Below are 17,838 nucleotides of genomic sequence, written 5' to 3'. Positions count from 1 at the left end.
CAAACTTCACGAGGCAGACAACGACATTATATGTGATCAAATACAATCCACTTGTTAAACGCTCCACCCAGTGCAATTATAACTGCGGAAAAAAAATTAATACTATTTTATTTTTTGAATAATAATTACAGATCGAAAATTTGAATATTCGTGCACATCCCTAATAGATAGATAAAAAGATCCCAAACTTGATATGAAATGTTTGCACTTTCTGTGTTGTATTGTACTTTATATGTGTTTTTCATGCCAACAAAATGATCAAATGCATTCAGTGGCACTCATGATTTCTCTTATTTTCACCGGAAAAAAATTGGCTAGTGGAAATTTTAAATGGCTGGTAACTTTAGAAAGTTACCAGCCACGTTGGCTGGTGATCAAAAAAGTTAATTTAGAACCCTGATTACGAGTAATTACGTAACGAGTAATTACGTAATTACATGTCGGTGAGAGGAACGCAAGCCTAAAGTGAATTATAATGAAGGAATTGGCAAGTTATTTTAATTTTAATTTTCATAATTTTTAATTAAATTTTAAGTATTTGGGCTTATTGTGTGAATTGGCCTTTAATCTAGCCTTTAATTGGCCTTTAAAGTCTTAGCTACATACTAATGTCAAACAAAGTCTGGTCTTATCTTAGCAACATACTCAAACAAACTCTGTTATTAGCTTAGCAACATACTAATGCTAAAATATACCCAGCCAACATTTGTATGTGGGGCCCATATGGGTATGAAATGGGCTGAAAAATGGGGCCCATGAAGGATTGTCTGCGGGTTACATAATGGCCCCATGTTAATTGCCCAGAATTTGATGTAGGATTGCACTTGGTACTAGGCTGGACCCAAGTGGGCAACATGCACAAGACCCATCTCGGTCCCAGCTTTAACCCAGCCGACATTTGTATGTGGGGCCCATGTGGGTTTAAAATGGGCTGAAAAATGGGCTTTGATTGGGATTGTCCACGGGTTACATAATGGCCCCATGTTAATTGCCCAGATGAATTTCATGTAGGATTGCACTTGGTACTAAGCCGGACCCAAGTGGGCAACATGCACAAGACCCATCTCGGTCCCAGCTTTAACCCAGCCGACATTTGTATGTGGGGCCCATGTGGGTTTAAAATGGGCTGAAAAATGGGCTTTGATTGAGATTGTCCACGGGTTACATAATGACCCCATGTTAATTGCCCAGATGAATTTCATGTAGGATTGCACTTGGTACTAAGCCGGACCCAAGTGGGCAACATGCACAAGACCCATCTCGGGCCCAGCTTTAACCCAGCCAAAATTTGTATGTGGGGCCCATATGGGTATGAAATGGGCTGAAAAATGGGCCCCATGAAGGATTATCCGCGGGTTACATAATGGCCCCATGTTAATTGCCCAGAATTTTATGTAGGATTGCACTTGGTACTAGGCCGACCCAAGTGGGCAACATGCACAAGACCCATCTCGGTCCCAGCTTTAACCCAGCCGACATTTGTATGTGGGGCCCATGTGGGTTTGAAATGGGCTGAAAAATGGGCTTTGATTGGGATTGTCCACGGGTTACATAATGGCCCCATGTTAATTGCCCAGATGAATTTCATGTAGGATTGCACTTGGTACTAAGCCGGACCCAAGTGGGCAACATGCACAAGACCCATCTCGGGCCCAGCTTTAACCCAGCCAAAATTTGTATGTGGGGCCCATATGGGTATGAAATGGGCTGAAAAATGGGCCCCATGAAGGATTGTCCGCGGGTTACATAATGGCCCCATGTTAATTGCCCAGAATTTTATGTAGGATTGCACTTGGTACTAGGCCGGACCCAAGTGGGCAACATGCACAAGACCCATCTCGGTCCCAGCTTTAACCCAGCCGACATTTGTATGTGGGGCCCATGTGGGTTTGAAATGGGCTGAAAAATGGGCTGAAAAATGGGCTTTGATTGGGATTGTCCACGGGTTACATAATGGCCCCATGTTAATTGCCCAGAATTTTATGTAGGATTGCACTTGGTACTAGGCTGGACCCAAGTGGGCAACATGCACAAGACCCATCTCGGGCCCAGCTTTAACCCAGCCGACATTTGTATGTGGGGCCCATGTGGGTTTGAAATGAAAAATGGGCTCTGTATGGGATTGTCCGTGGGTTCCATAATGGTCCCATGTAAATCGCCCAGGTGGATTTCATGTAGGATTGCACTTGGTACGAGGCGGGACCCAAGTGGGCAACATGCACAAGACCCATTTCGGTCCCAGCTGCCAATATTTGTATGTGGGGCCCCTGTGGGTTTAAAATGGGCTCTGTGTGGGATTGTCCACGGGTTCAATAATGGCCCCATGCCAACTGACCACATGGATTTCATATAGGATGGCACTTATAAACAGGTGGGCCCCAACTGGGCCACATGCACAAGACCCATCTTGGTCCCAGCTTTAGTTTTTTTGTGGGTACTACAAGGTTACTACATGGGCTGAAATACAGGCTGTAAGTGGGTTTGTCCATGGGTTCCATGCTGGCCCCAGCAACTTACTCATTTAAGTTTTATGCAGGATTTCACAGGGCTTTAGGTGGGGCCCAACTAGGAATCATCTGGGTTCCATCTAAATGAGTAGCAACACCACACAAACAAGTTTTAAAGCATTAGAGCACACAGTGAGATTGAAATCTTTTCAAATTTCAATTTTATTGAAATTACTCATCATATTATGCTATATTCTGAAATTCCAGAGACAATATTTAAAGAAGCAGATTTATGTCAGATTAAAGAGTATTTCTTTAATCTTATATACCTATTTGTTAAAATACATTTTGAACCTGTATTTGACCCAGTCTTTACTGAACATTTGAACAGGAAATAAATTGGGGACAGTTAGAAGAAGCAGCAACTATACATTTATCAGTACAGCTTACACTGCAGACAGTCATTTGCGCATTCTAGACACTGTCCTCCTCCATCTCTTGTTCTGGACTATTTTGAGAGTTCCCTCTCAGTTTCTTGCCAGTTGATCTGTGTAGTCTTCTGTGTAGTTTATCGTTTTTTGTAGTTTTTTTTTAGGGATCATGATTTTAGAGAAATCATGTTACTTACACATGTCACAATACCTTCTGACAGAATAACAATTTTTACTCAGGATAAAAAACAAAAACAGAAAAAAACTTGTATTGGAATAGTCCCGGTATTGGAATGTCACTGGAAGGGCATTTGGGAAATCAACAAAAACAGTTTATAAAGTATGAATATGCAATGTGTTTGAAAGCATCAAGTCATTCATTGATACAAGTTAACCATTAAAAAAATATATAAACAATAATAATAATAATAGGCCTACATTATTTGTCTCCAGAATTTTTTGTCATTTTAATATTAGGTAGTTTCTCACAATCAGATTCTCAGTCCATGATAGAATGGGACGACAAAATAATGCATAATAAAGTATAATGATTTATGATTGCTTTTAAAGTAAAATTAGGGATGCTCCGATCGATCGGCCGGAGATTAGGGTTAGGTTAGCGTTAGCTTAACCCGCATCCTAGGGGTATGACTTTCTTCTTTCAGACGAATGCAATCGGAGTTATATTAATAAACACCCTGACACTTCCGAGCTTTATAATGGCAGTGAATTGCAACCATTAGATTGAAGCTCAAAAAAGTGCATCCATCCATTAAGAACTCCACGCGGCTCCGGGGGGGTTAATAAAGGCCTTCTGAAGCAAAGCCATGAGTTTGTGTAAGAAAAATATTCATATTTAAAACTTTATTAAAGCTGCAGTCCGGCGTTTTTCCTCTTTGTCGCCATCTCTGTTCGAAATCTGCAATTGCAGTCATTCGCGGAATTATCAACTTTACGTGAGTTGTGCTTCAACACCCTCGACACGGCACAGCGCGGATGAACACAATGTTTGAGGAGACTGTGAGGCTGTCATTTACGTGGATACTGCCGATGTGGATACTGTCATTCAGAATCACAAATTATTCTTTTTGGAAGTATGACCAACATGAGAATTTTCACCGGAAAATGTCATCTGAACAAGTAAGAAACATCCACTTTTGTTCTGGTTCTGACATTGCAGTAAATCGCGCTGATTAAATCTAACAACCGCTTATAAGTTATCATATCACGCAAAACTGTGCAAATTATACTTTGTTCTCAAATTGTTAATGTTAACAACGTAAGCATTGCGTGACTACATGTAATGTCCTTCCGATATTATCCTTGTTTTCCCATGGGTCCGGTTGCAGTCTCTTCTTTCTGTAGCCACTCCGAAGTCCGAACGAAGTCTTTTGCATTTTACAGCGGGTGAATCTGTTGTCACTGGTGATTGTCGTTTGAACCTTTCTGGATCCGTCATCAAATTGATAAGTTTAATTATATCAAGTGCTGTGAGAAAAGGCTATAAATCTCCACCTCCAGCATCCTCACTGCAATATACTAGCCGAGACTCCTTCTTTATGTGTACAGATGTGACGTAATGACACAAAGACATGCTCGAATCTCCCGCGGAAATCCACCAGTACCACTGGAATTAAAAACATTATTACAAGCTTACCGCTTTGAATCGAGCTAAGGCAAGCAGATAGCTTTGAACACTGGCTGGTTATGCATTTTCTCAAATATGTATTTTGGATAATATTTAACCCAAAAAAAGCTACGGACTGCAGCTTTAAGTAAAATAACTAGCTTCCGGCCAAACGAACATACGGATTGCACTTAAGTGTAAAGCGCAACTTATGCGACGCACTGCTGATATTTACGCTACGCCATTATGCACTACGCTACTTGTGACGTCACAAGTTGTGTAAGTTGTGCTTTATATGCAAGTAGGCTGCTTATGGCCGTTTGGCCGGAAGCTAGTTATTTTACTTTAAAACGTTTTAAATATGGATATTTTTCAAACAGAAACTTTGCTTCAGAAGGCCTTTATTAACCCCCCGGAGCCGTGTGGAGTTTGTTTATGATGGATGGATACACTTTTTTGAGCTTCAAACTAATAGTTGCAATCCACAGCCATTACGGAGCTCGGAAGCGCCAGGGTGTTTATTAATATAACTCTGACTGTATTCGTCAGAAAGAAGAAAGTAATATACACCTAGGACGGCTTGAGGGTGAGTAAATCATGGGCTAACTACCCTAAGTAAATTATGTAAAATCTAATTTTGTAAATTGTATTAAATTATGTAAAATCAAAACACCTCAACAAGGTTAATAAATCCATACCGGAAGTGACAGTGCAGTGTAGTACATAAAGAACAATCCTTCACCAAATTGCCAGTACTCATCTGGATCCTTGGTCAGTGTGGGGTGGGGTGGGCTAATAAGTCCTTAAAAAGAAAGATTTAATTTTTACAATTCCTTTAAACAATATTAAACAAAACGTATATAAATTGTACCAACATTTGCCATTATAAAACATTCAGACAACATGAACAAATGGCCCCCAACAGCTCCCCGGGCGCGACTGCCCACTGCTCCGGGTGTGTGAGTGTGTGTGTGTGTTCAATACTCACTGCAGTGTGTGTGTGTGTGTGTGCACTTGAATGAATGAAATGAAGAGCACTAACTCCGAGTATGGGGACACCATACTTGGCTACATGTCACATCACATCACACAATTGTAGCTTTAAAAAAAAGAAAATTGGTACACCAAAATCAAACAAACCATCTAATAATTTTACCTGTAGCCTTATTTATCCTGTTATGACACGTCTGAGGGTCTTTCCCTTGATGCTCTTCCGTGAACTAAATAAAGGGCTGATGATGGTGACATGTTCTCCTTTCTTTGTCACTTTAGAGGAAGAAAGACAAAAGGATAAAAAAGTTACTCAGATTTGTCACTGGTAGAGGATATGACTTTTGATGATGAGTATAATACTTTTAACAACATAATATATTAATCCCAATGTAAGGTTTAGAAGCAGTGGTTAAAATTGACTTACATCTTAATGAAGTTGATAATCGTGGTGGATTTGTCTCTCTGTTGGGTGTCTGTTCTCCCCCCAAAAATCTTCTTCCAGTGCTTGATATATATATATATATATATATATAAAATAAAAGTAAACAAATCTCTTATCATTAGCAGTTACCAGTTTTTGAAGAGGTGATGTAAAAATACTCAGAAACGGGCATCTACAAAAACATAAGAGATTTAGACCAATAATATTTCTCAACTCTTCTGTAGATTCCAGTGTTTCAGAGAGTAAATGACTGTTTTATCAGTCACTTTACTCATTCGGACACTCCTTCCCTAGTAAAAAAATAAAAAAAAATAAAACCTATACCAAAATATATTTAAAACACATTTCATACTAATTATACTTCAAATCCATTAACATATTTATTGACACATCACCTAAGACTTTTCTTTATTACACAATGAACATTTTTTTATATTACGACAAAAAAATAAAATAATATATCACTATTAATAAAGTGTACCTAAAGTATACTTGCAATAGTTCCACTTTAGCACAATCAAATACACTTACTCAGCACTAACGTTACTTCCAGATAACTACCTTTACAGTCAATGGTTACGTTACACACACAGCTGCAGGTTGTAGTACGTCCGTTAGGCCTATCCGTTTATAAAACTCTTGTGTTTTTGGGAAGTTAATGAACTCCATTAACACAAGTTTTGTTTATCTGCATTATATATTCCACCATGAAACATATTAACACTCTCATCCACTTATTTTAATGTAATACCTAAACGAAAATATATATTAATGGATCTCAGTTTTTCTAAAATGATAGTGGATATATAGGACATGAACACGAAACATAGAGACTGAAAAATGTTCTCTAACCTGATATCGCCAATATGTTTGCAGGACCTCACACATCCAGTCCGACCTTCTTCTGTGTGTTCACATCAGCTTCTGTTCTCCTTCGTTTACATGTCACATCTCAAATTAGTTCAAAATAATAACAGGCTCTATGCACCATCGCTTCCGTGTTTTGTCTCAGCCCGCCCAGTTACATCCGGTGCTGCGTCGCAAGCCGTTTTTGCATTAGGTGGAGATAATGGCAAATTACACTCGCTGTTTAACGTGAATGATGTTAACAATATTGTGAGGCAGTTCGCTGTCACACATAAGAGTAAGAAAGAGAAGGGCATTCAATTATATATTTCGAGCTACATCGACAACTTTGAGGGTGAGTAATCTCTCATATCATGCGAAATCCGACTAGCGAATCAGTTTCTAAAATTGTTGTCTAGTTTCTGAGAAAAATAATTTTATTAAAGTTTGGCCGCTAGTACACTTCGCTATAGAACACGCTATGCGGAGGTAAAGACTCTGGCTGAGATTCTACCGGAAATACGTCAGCAGCGTTTGTGTATAGCCTATTGAACAGCAACAGCCATAAGGAAAGACTGAGTAATCTTGCTGAGCAGTACACACGTCGTCATCAACTCAAACCCATAGATATCCATAATAAAGGCTAGATGTCTTACGGCGGAGTCTCTATCGTCATCACCGGCGGCCATCTTGTCACAGGCAAGCTTTCTGGCGGGCTCTGTGGTGCCTGATGTAAGATGAGTGATCAGCACGAACACAAATACTCTTATCTATAATTCTGGATGATTATTTATTTATACACTTATTATTCATAAGTATGCAGTGTCATAACTACATCTCTGACGTTTGAAAATCGGAAGAAAATTGAGCAAGTTATGGTTATTTAAAAAGTACATGCACCATTAAAACACAATGTTACGAGTGAACGAGCTGCCTGTGACAAGATGGCCGCCAGGTGCGGACGTCGACCTCCATCGGCCAGCAGCGCGGACGAGACATCTAGCCTTTATTATGGATATCTATGGTCAAACCGATGTATTTTCATTTTTCAAACATGACCAGTAAAAAAAAAGGCGCACACAGTTGTCATTGGCTAGTTACATATGACAGTCAGATTAACCAATCATGATCAAAGAAGGTGAAACAACCAATTGTTTCAGTGGTAATGAAAAAGATGACTTTTCTTTCTTTTTTCTTTTTTTTAAAGAAATGTGTGTTTAGTTTTATTTGTAGACTATATTATTTGTTTAGTGTTTTTATGAAAGTGTGTGAATAAAAATGCAATCCTGCAAGGTAAACTTTAGGCACACACACAAAATTGTAAACCCAAAAAAAAAAAAAAAAAAAAGCAAAAAAGTTTCTTCTGCACTTCTCTGTTGAGATTGAAATTATATCCATTATTATTATTGTTAATAATATAATGATTCTATTTTAACACAAATTTAGATTTTTGAAGTGGTGTTTTGATCAAAATATCATTTCACGAGTTCACACTTACATCAATTAAACAGAGTAAAGATTATGCGTATTTGGCGTGCTGTCCGGGGGGAGGGCTCCAGGCTCGGAATTTTGCCCGAACCCAGAGTACTCCCCCCGTTGTTGTAAGAGTATTAGGACTATAAGTGAGGAGATGGGGTGGTGGAGGGATGCTGTTAAACTGTCAATGAACGGAGGTAAGTTTGCTGTATATATACACACAGCGCTTAACTCGTTGATTAAGCACCACTCGTGTCTAATTAGGTTTGATTATCTAAATGTGCTCCACATGTGTTTAATTAGGTTTAATTATCTGAACGTGCTCCTCCCGAACTTTGTTAATAAAACATCATACAATGCTAAAATCATATTTAGAAATAATAATAATTCAAAGGTTATGTATTTCTTGAAGACATGACATTGATTCAGCATATAGATTTTGTAAAAAAAAAAAAAAAAAAAAAAAAACTTTTCAACTGTTTTGCATTAAACGTTATATTAAATGTTACATTGTGTACATTCTGTACTCCTGTATATGCTGCAAGTATGATTTCTGAGTTTACATTGGATTTCCCCTTCAAACCCTGATTTTACATTCTAACTTACTTTACTTGGGCTATTTCATCATCTGGACTGATGTGCCCCTTTCAATAATCAAAACCCTAACCCCAATATTTAAAATATCTAGAATTACATTGTCACTAACCGACTGACCAGAAAACCAGAGTTTTTCCATTGAATACGGGCATATGGCTGTTGCTAGGGGTTTGATTTCTTCTACCCATCTCTAAGCCATGATAATTCCATTATTTTGATAGATATCAATTAGCTTCTGTAACCCGTTCTTCATATTGTACAGTGACCATTTTCTGGAAATTTTTGAACCATTTGTATACATTTTAAAATAACTATATTGAGATAAGCATTTTGCAGTAACTCACAAAATCAGACCACTAAAAGTTGACACTTAATATTTAAAGGGTTAGTTCACCCAAAAATGAAAATTATGTCATTGTCCTTGTCCAGAAAGGAAATAAAGACATCATCAAAGTAGTCCATGTGACATCAGTGGGTTAGTTAGAATGTTTTGAAGCATCGAAAATACAGTTTGGTCCAAAAATAACAAAAACTACGACTTTATTCAGCATTGTATTGTCTTCCGGTTCTGTTGTCGATCCGCGTTCAGTGATGCTGATGACGTGTGTCTGGTGCGCCCGAGCTTCGTTCACAGTCTAAGCGAGACGCACGCTGTAAACAAAACAATCTTCGCAAACATACAGAGGAAGACTTGCATTTATTTACCCATGAAGTAATTTACAGATGCACAATTTATATTTATTACATAATTCATTATATTCACAATTATACTCGTATACGTATATTTCCACATTCAGGATATAGAGATTACTTATGTTATGTGGGAACTACCTTGGGCCCATGTAGCCTATATGGGACTGATTGTGTTTGCCCATGTCTGACCCATATGGTTTATCAAAGTGGGCCCCATATGTATTTCCCCATTCATAAAACATATACAGAGATTACCTATGTGGGAACTACCTTGGGCCCATGTAGGTAAACTATATGGGACTGATTGTGTTTGCCTATGTCTGACCCATATGCGTAATCAAAGTGGGCCCCATATGTTTTTCCCATTCATATCCCATTTAGAGATTACCTGTTTGGGTACTACCTTGGGCCAATGTAGTCAGGCTATATGGGACTGATTGTGTTTGTAGGATCCACATGATTTGGCCAAGCGGGCCCCATATGTATTTACCCATTCAGAACCCAAATAGAGATTACCTATGTGGGTACAACCTTTTGCTCATGTAGGCAGCCTATATGGGATTGATTGTGTTTGCCAATGTCTGACCCATTTGGTTTATTAAAGTGGGCCCCATATGTTTTTCCCATTCATAACCCATATAGAGATTACCTATGTGGGAACTACCTTGGGCCCATGTAGGCAGTGTTGGAGAATTTCATATTTCATCTGTCTTATACATGAGTCTGAATGCTGTAATTCCAAGCAGAAAAACTAGGTCACAGGGCATGTGAGGATAGGGCACACGAGGACAGGGACAAGAGAGTGGAAAAGTACCCAAAAAACTTGTAGTAGAGATGCAGGTGTTGGTAAGCACTGGAAGAGAAACATATTATATAGAATGTAACGATGTGCCACCAAGAAAAGGATGATAATACAAATGCCCATTGTGTAAAAAGATAATAATACAAACGCTAATTGGACACCAAGTGATAAGAAAAAGGTTTAAGACTTGAGTGCAAACCATTGCAAGTCAGATGGCCAGCTGCCATCTCACTTGGTTGCTTGTCAATAAATTTAATTCTTCTGAGACCTGAAACTTCGACTCTGAAAGATTTCTTTGAGACCTGAACCAGACTTTGAAGACCTGAACCAAAGATCGTGAATTTGCCACGACAGCAGCCTATATGGGACTGATTGTGTTTGCCCATGTCTGACCCATAGTTTGGCCCCATGTGTATTGCCCCATTCAAAACCCATGTAGAGATTACCTATGTTGGCACTACCTTGGGCCTAGGTAGCCTATATGGGATTGATTGTGTTTGCCCATGTCTGATCCATATAGTTTGGCCAAGCGGGTCCCATAAGTATTGCCCCATTCAAAACCCATATAGAGATTACCTACGTGGGATGTATACGTAGAATCCACATTTGACTGCTCCACACACGCCAGTGCGCCCGCCATCTTGCAACAGTCAGTGTGTTGTCACTCACATTACGAATCAATGATGCCACAACATTGTGCAGCTTGGTTGTGAAACTGCGGAGATTTAAATTCCTGAAGAAATGGGATAACCTTTTACAGGTTTGTGATTTTGCACATGTTTTTACTATGGTAGCCTACTTTTAATGTTTTTACTTTTAATATGGTAACTTAATGTTGACGCCTTCATCATGTAGCAAAATCATCTGCTGAAATCTATTTCAATGGGGTTAGGGTTAAGGTTAGGGTTAGGCTTGCTCTCGAATGTTCACAGCTTTGACCGGTCCAATTTGGCGGACGGCTTACATAGAACGGCCCATAGAAACATACACTAATGAGGAATCTATGTATATACTGTATATCTATGAATGAAACAGGCTTAGTCCGTTTAAGATGTTGTTTTTCAGCAGGGCAGTCACTTATGAGGTTCTGTTTGAGTTAGTATGTTACTTTGGAAGTAAGCTTCATATCTAGGCAGTATACAGCAAGGCTTTGGAACAGAGCCAGTGCCTATCAAGCCCATCTTACCTCTCTCTCTCACACACACATGCACGCATGCACGCACGCACACACACGCACACACACACACACACACACCTCACTTTTCTCTGCAGTACACACTCTCTTCATCATCTCTGTGCTGCACATTCCTTTCACCTGTGACCCTTGTTGCCATGACGCCCAAATGAATATCCCTGGTGTCACCTGCACTGTCATGTCCCGTTTGTGTGGGCTTGCTTCCCTCTGATGAGTCTATCTGTGTGTGTGTGTGTGTGTGTTTGTGCGGATAATACTCCTGACCCAGACTGTCTTTGTGTCATGAAGGTTGTGCTAATATTTGACTACCAGCTGAAATATTGTGACCTGCCTCGCAAGTCACTGACTTCCAACCTGTCAATCATGATTCGCACAGCTCTTCGCTGTCCGTACGCCTCTAAAGCATCGATTCGTACAACCAAATGACCATACACTGACATTTTCATGTTGCTAGCTCATTCTGATTAGCATGCTGCTCTCTGTAAATGAGATGCAAATGAAACCTGAGGTGAACTGGACAGAGCGGGTCACTCGCACGAGAAATGCCTAAATTAATGTGTGGAATTTGACACAGGCAGGACGACAGGGTTATAACCTCCCCTAAATAAGATCAGCAGCTTTTCTTCACCTTTTGTGCTTGTGTCCAATGTGTGTAAGTTCAAAGCAGTGCGACCTTGAGTAGAGATGCATTCGTCTGGGATCAATACTCATCCTGATCCGCTTTCACTGCCTCCACACACACTAGAACACGGGCCACGTATACACAACCTGCCATTTTTATCCAGTTCAACCAGCTCAGACTTCAAAACCTTCATAACCATATACGTAGTGCATAATACAACAAAGCCTCGTAGTGTTCAGTGAAAACAATGCAAAGACAAACACCACTCTGTTCCCCTCCACCCACAACCTCACGTCCCACTTGAAGCCCCTTAAAGCTCTTGGCGTTTTTTTCCACTTACATCATGTTATTTGAAATAAACAATATAGCAGGCTATTGTGAGGTGCTGTTGTCCTGATATTTGCCAGAGACAGCTCTGTTCTCATTTCTGGCAGTGTAATCAGCTTTAGCTTTGTTTGACTTTCATCTCAGCCGTGTGTTATCAGAGTGGGCTGCTAACTAGTTGCTAGGAGATGGGCACATCCTTTAACTGTCTGACAACACTAGAATTCTTTGTCCTCTCTTTCCAAAATGCATCTAGAGGCATTTTATGAGCGATGAAAAGAACTGAATATTTTGTGAATAGCAAACTAAAGAGCATTGGGTCTTAAACTGATCCCATGGTGATGAACACAAGAGCTAGCTCAGAAAAGGTCAATTTGAGCTTGCAAATGTGGATGTTATTGTTAATTAGCTGATTGATTGTATTTTTAGGGCTATCAATCAATTCAAGATTGTAGGCCAATTTAATTTAGTTGAATGTATTTAAGATGTAAGTGAATGAATCATATTAAATCACACATGTTATGGAGAGAGGGATAGCTGCAGGTTGGAGTAATGGGCGTTCTGAAAAGAGGGGTGCTGAAAGATGAATTGCTACAACAGAAACTAACCCGTAACATTTAACGTTTAAAATGAAGATAAAAATTTCACTCTAAGTTCACACCAAGAACGATAACTAAAAAGATAACTATAACGATAATATTAGAGTCCACACTAGTGGATGGTATTGTTCTGTTTATTATGCTCTGCCGCTTGAAATGCTTGAGTTCTTTAAAGCAGGATAGCTCTTAATGTTTTTATCGGTTTATCTCCTCGAAAAAAAAAACAGTGATTCCAACGATATTGCTTCTCTGTGCCGTTATCGTTGTGATATGGGCTCTGCTATTCTTTTATATTTAGAACGATTTTTAGGTCTATATCTGTTACGGGTGTGGTGCAGGCAGATGAAGAGGCAGCAGTCAACAGATCCAATTCAATAATCTTTACTAAATAAAACTCAGACAAGGAATCCAGGAAACATTAACACACCATATACAAACGAGAACCGACAAGGAGTGAGGGAGAACACAGGGTTTACATACACAGAGAACAGATAGGGGAACAAGACACAGCTGGGGCAAATTAACTAGACACAGGTGAAGGAACTGAGAACTAACGAGGAGCGGGAAAACTGAGACACAGGAATAAACCAAATACACAATGACGGGGGGAAACTCAGGACACACATGTAAGAATATCTTTACGGTTATTGTAATAGTTCCCTTTCGAAGGGAACTCAACAATACGTCATCGACGTTATGGGGAACGCCTCAGGCGTGACAGGTGTCTGAAATCAAGTATCAACTCACAGCAATCATGTTGACCGGCGACAGCCCGTGCATCATCAGCTCGAATGATGAGCGCGCAACCTGGATGTATAAAAAGAGTGCCTTGAAACCGTGACAACATCCTTTTCGTCTTCAGGGACTGTTTGTCTGTTTGGAGTAATCAACAATGAAGCGTGCAGAGAAAAGGAAAAATACTTTCCGCAAGTGTGCCGACCCGTGTCCCAGATATTTGACACCGGAGGATTCACACGATCTGTGCGTTTTTCTGCTTGAGAGAAGAGCACGCGCGGGGAGTTCTCGAGGGAGCTTCCTGCGCAAACTGTGAGCGTTTTTCTCTGAAAACGTTCCGTTCTCGTCTGTCCCACTTCTCGAGTGAAGTGGGCGCGGCATCTGAACCCCGCGGTTTCGGTCCCGCTCGGGCTGAGGCTCAGCGGCGCTTGAGCTTGTGGGGCTCTCAGATGGAGCTGGCAGATCAGCTGGAGAGGGGCGTTTACCTCGCGGATGATCTGCCAGCTGACGAGGATGAGTTACAGGTCGATGTAGAGGAGGTTCTTTCTCTTTCTGATGGATCTGTGACTGGTTCTCTTCGGGCCGGGCAGGAGTCGGCTACCGATGATATCAGTCTGGTTAGGACTGAACTATATATAAAAAAAAAAAAAAAAAACTCCGACCCTGCCATCCAAGCCGCTCAAGATTACATCAGGCGGCTATGGTGGCCACGGAGAGGCATCTGTAGCTCAACCAGGCTGACATCGGGAAGAGAGAAAAGAAGCCTTTCTCCTCGATTAGCCGGTTTCGCCTTCTGAGCTTTTCGGACCTTCCGTTGAGACGGTGGTCGAGAAGTTCAGGGAGGCGAGGGCGCGCTCTGAAAAAAAAAAAAAAAAAGACGGCGTTTAAGAGCTGCATGCCGCGGAGGTCCTCGGCCCAGCCCAGGCAGCCGGGAGGGCCTGGTCCGTCGTGGTCTGAGGATCACAGACAGACTCAGTGTCAGGCCAGTGTCGCTTCCCGAGCACCCACTCCTCCTAGCTGGGGGAGCAGTGCGCGCAGGAGGTATAACTCCCGCGGGAGGCAGGATCTCAGGGAGGTGATCCAGAGTAAACGTTCTCGGACTGAACGTTCGACATCACCTCCCTGGATCTTGTCTCCTAACCATTGTGAAACAGTAGAACTCAGGTTTCTGAGTTCCTGAGTCCTGGTGTGCTTCATTCTGCACGCTGCAGGTTTTTATGTTGAGTGAAAATGTTTTTTTCTGCGCAAATAACATTTTTCTCTTCTTTTTCAGAACTCGTCTCCTGTACAGAGCCGGGGACATGTTTGGCAAGCAAAGGTAATGTATTGTAAGGTGAGCTGAGCTCCCACATGTGGTCGCCAGGTAACAGGCCTCACCAGGCCTTCCAGGCTATGAGCTTCCATATGTCAGGTCACAGGCCTTATCCAGCCTTCCTGAATATGAGCTCCCACATACTGTGGTCGCCAGGTTACAGGCCTCACCGGCCTTCCTGGTTATGAGCTCCCACATACTGTGGTCGCCAGGTTACAGGCCTCACCGGCCTTCCTGGTTATGAGCTCCCACATACTGGGTTTCAGGTTATAGGCCTTACTAGGCCTTTCTGAATATAAGCTCCCACACACGGTGGTCGCCAGGTTACAGGCCTCGCCAGGCCTTCCTGGTTATGAGCTCCCACATGCTGTGGTCGCCAGGTTACAGGCCTCACCGGCCTTCCTGATATGAGCTCCCACATACTGTGGTCGCCAGGTTACAGGCCTCACCCAGCCTTCCTGGTTATGAGCTCTCACCTTCTGTGCTCGCCAGGTTACAGGCCTCATCCGGCCTTCCTGATATGAGCTCCCACATACTGTGGTCGCCAGGTTACAGGCCACACCCGGCCTTCCTGATAAGAGCTCCCACATACTGTGGTAGGCAGGTTACAGGCCTTACTAGGCCTTCCTGAATATGAGCTCCCACACACGGTGGTCGCCAGGTTACAGGCCTCGCCAGGCCTTCCTGGTTATGAGCTCCCACATGCTGTGGTCGCCAGGTTACAGGCCTCACCGGCCTTCCTGATATGAGCTCCCACATACTGTGCTCGCCAGGTTACAGGCCTCACCCAGCCTTCCTGGTTATGAGCTCCCACATGCTGTGGTCGCCAGGTTACAGGCCTCATCGGCCTTCCTGAGTATGAGCTTCCACATGCTGTGGTTGTCAGGTTTCAGGCCTCACCGGCCTTCCTGATATGAGCTCCCACTTACTGTGCTCGCCAGGTTACAGGCCTCACCGGCCTTCCTGGTTATGAGCTCCCACACACGGTGGTCGCCAGGTTACAGGCCTCGCCAGGCCTTCCTGGTTATGAGCTCCCATATGCTGTGGTCGCCAGGTTACAGGCCACACCCGGCCTTCCTGATAAGAGCTCCCACATACTGTGGTAGGCAGGTTACAGGCCTCACCGGCCTTCCTGGTTATGAGCTCCCAAACACTGGGTATCAGGTTATAGGCCTTACCAGCCTTCCTGATAAGAGCTCCCACATATTGTGGTGGCCAGGTTACAGGCCTCACCGGCCTTCCTGATATGAGCTCTCACCTTCTGTGCTCGCCAGGTTACAGGCCTCACCGGCCTTCCTGGTTATGAGCTCCCACACGCTGTGGTCGCCAGGTTACAGGCCTTGCCAGGCCTTCTTGGTTATGAGCTCCCACATACTGTGGTCATCAGGTTACAGGCCTTACTAGGCCTTCCTGAATATGAGCTCCCACATACCGTGGTCGTCAGGTTACAGGCCTCACCAGGCCTTCCTGGTTATGAGCTCCCACATACTGTGGTCGCCAGGTTACAGGCCTCACCGGCCTTCCTGATATGAGCTCCCACATACTGTGGTCGCCAGGTTACAGGCCTCACCGGCCTTCCTGATATGAGCTCTCACCTTCTGTGTTCGCCAGGTTACAGGCCTCACCGGCCTTCCTGGTTATGAGCTCCCACATTCAGTGGTCACCAGGCTTCAGGCCTCCTCGGCCTTCCTGGTTATGAGTTGTCACATGTCAGGTTTCAGGCCTCACCAGGCCTTCCTGAATGTGAACTCCCACTCACTGTGGTCGCTTGGGTGTGGTTGTGAGCTGTCACCTGCCAGGTTGTAGGCCTCATTAGGCCTTCCTGAATGTGAGCTCCCACACATTTTGACTATCAGGTTACAGGCCTCATCTGGCCTTCCTGATTATGTTAAAACCATACTTATGGTAAGTCACACGACGGTACGTCTTGTGTACTTTCTAAAATCCATTTTTATGGTAAGGGTCATGCGCTGTACACTTCGGTCCCTTTCTATGTGGCCCAGACTCAAGTCTTTCACCTCGGGGTCCCATTCTAGATGCGTCCTGTCGTCAAAGTTTGCTACGACAGACGACTTTTCTGATCCAGGTCTTCCTGGATTCGGATTTACTAAGTACATGCACTTTTGTTTCATGTACTTTCTAAAATCCATATTTATGGCCTTTCTGAAACTAGCCCCACATGGTGTGGTTGTCAGGTTACAGGCCTTGTCAGGCCTTCCTGATATGAGCTCCCTCCTACTGTGGTTGTCAGGTTACAGGCCTCGCCGGCCTTCCTGGTTTTGAGCTCCCACATTCAGTGGTTACCAGGCTTCAGGCCCCTCGGCCTTCCTGGTTATGAGTTGTCACATGTCAGGTTTCAGGCCTCACCAGGCCTTCCTGAATGTGAACTCCCACTCACTGTGGTCGCTAGGGTGTGGTTGTGAGCTTTCACATGTCAGCTTGCAGGCCTCATCAGGCCTTCCTGAATGTGAGCTCCCACACATTTTGACTATCAGGTTATAGGCCTCATCTGGCCTTCCTGGTCATGTCAGAACCATACTTATGGTAAGTCACATGATGGAGCATCTTGTGTACTTTCTAAAATCCATTTTTATGGTAAGGGTCATGCGCTGTACGCTTCAGTCCCTTTCTATGTGGCCTAGACCCAAGTCTTTCACTTCGGGTCCCACTCTAGATACGTCCTGTCGTCGAAGTATG

General features: G+C 42.6%; 1 long non-coding RNA gene across 1 annotated transcript; it reads right to left on the bottom strand.

Annotated features, from left to right (window-relative positions):
• Positions 1-5,205: 5,205 nt before the first annotated feature.
• LOC130100829 (uncharacterized) lies at positions 5,206-6,010 on the bottom strand. The gene is made up of 3 exons (XR_008808929.1): positions 5,923-6,010; positions 5,662-5,771; positions 5,206-5,307 (listed from the first exon to the last, which is right to left on the bottom strand). It is a non-coding gene; the product is annotated as an uncharacterized LOC130100829 (long non-coding RNA).
• Positions 6,011-17,838: the final 11,828 nt, after the last annotated feature.

Source organism: Rhinichthys klamathensis, unplaced genomic scaffold (assembly GCF_029890125.1).
Source record: "Rhinichthys klamathensis goyatoka isolate OS25496 unplaced genomic scaffold, OSU_Roscu_1.1 h1tg000248l_1, whole genome shotgun sequence".
NCBI classification, from domain to species: Eukaryota; Metazoa; Chordata; class Actinopteri; order Cypriniformes; family Leuciscidae; genus Rhinichthys; species Rhinichthys klamathensis.
This window is presented reverse-complemented; position numbering and strand designations above follow the sequence as displayed.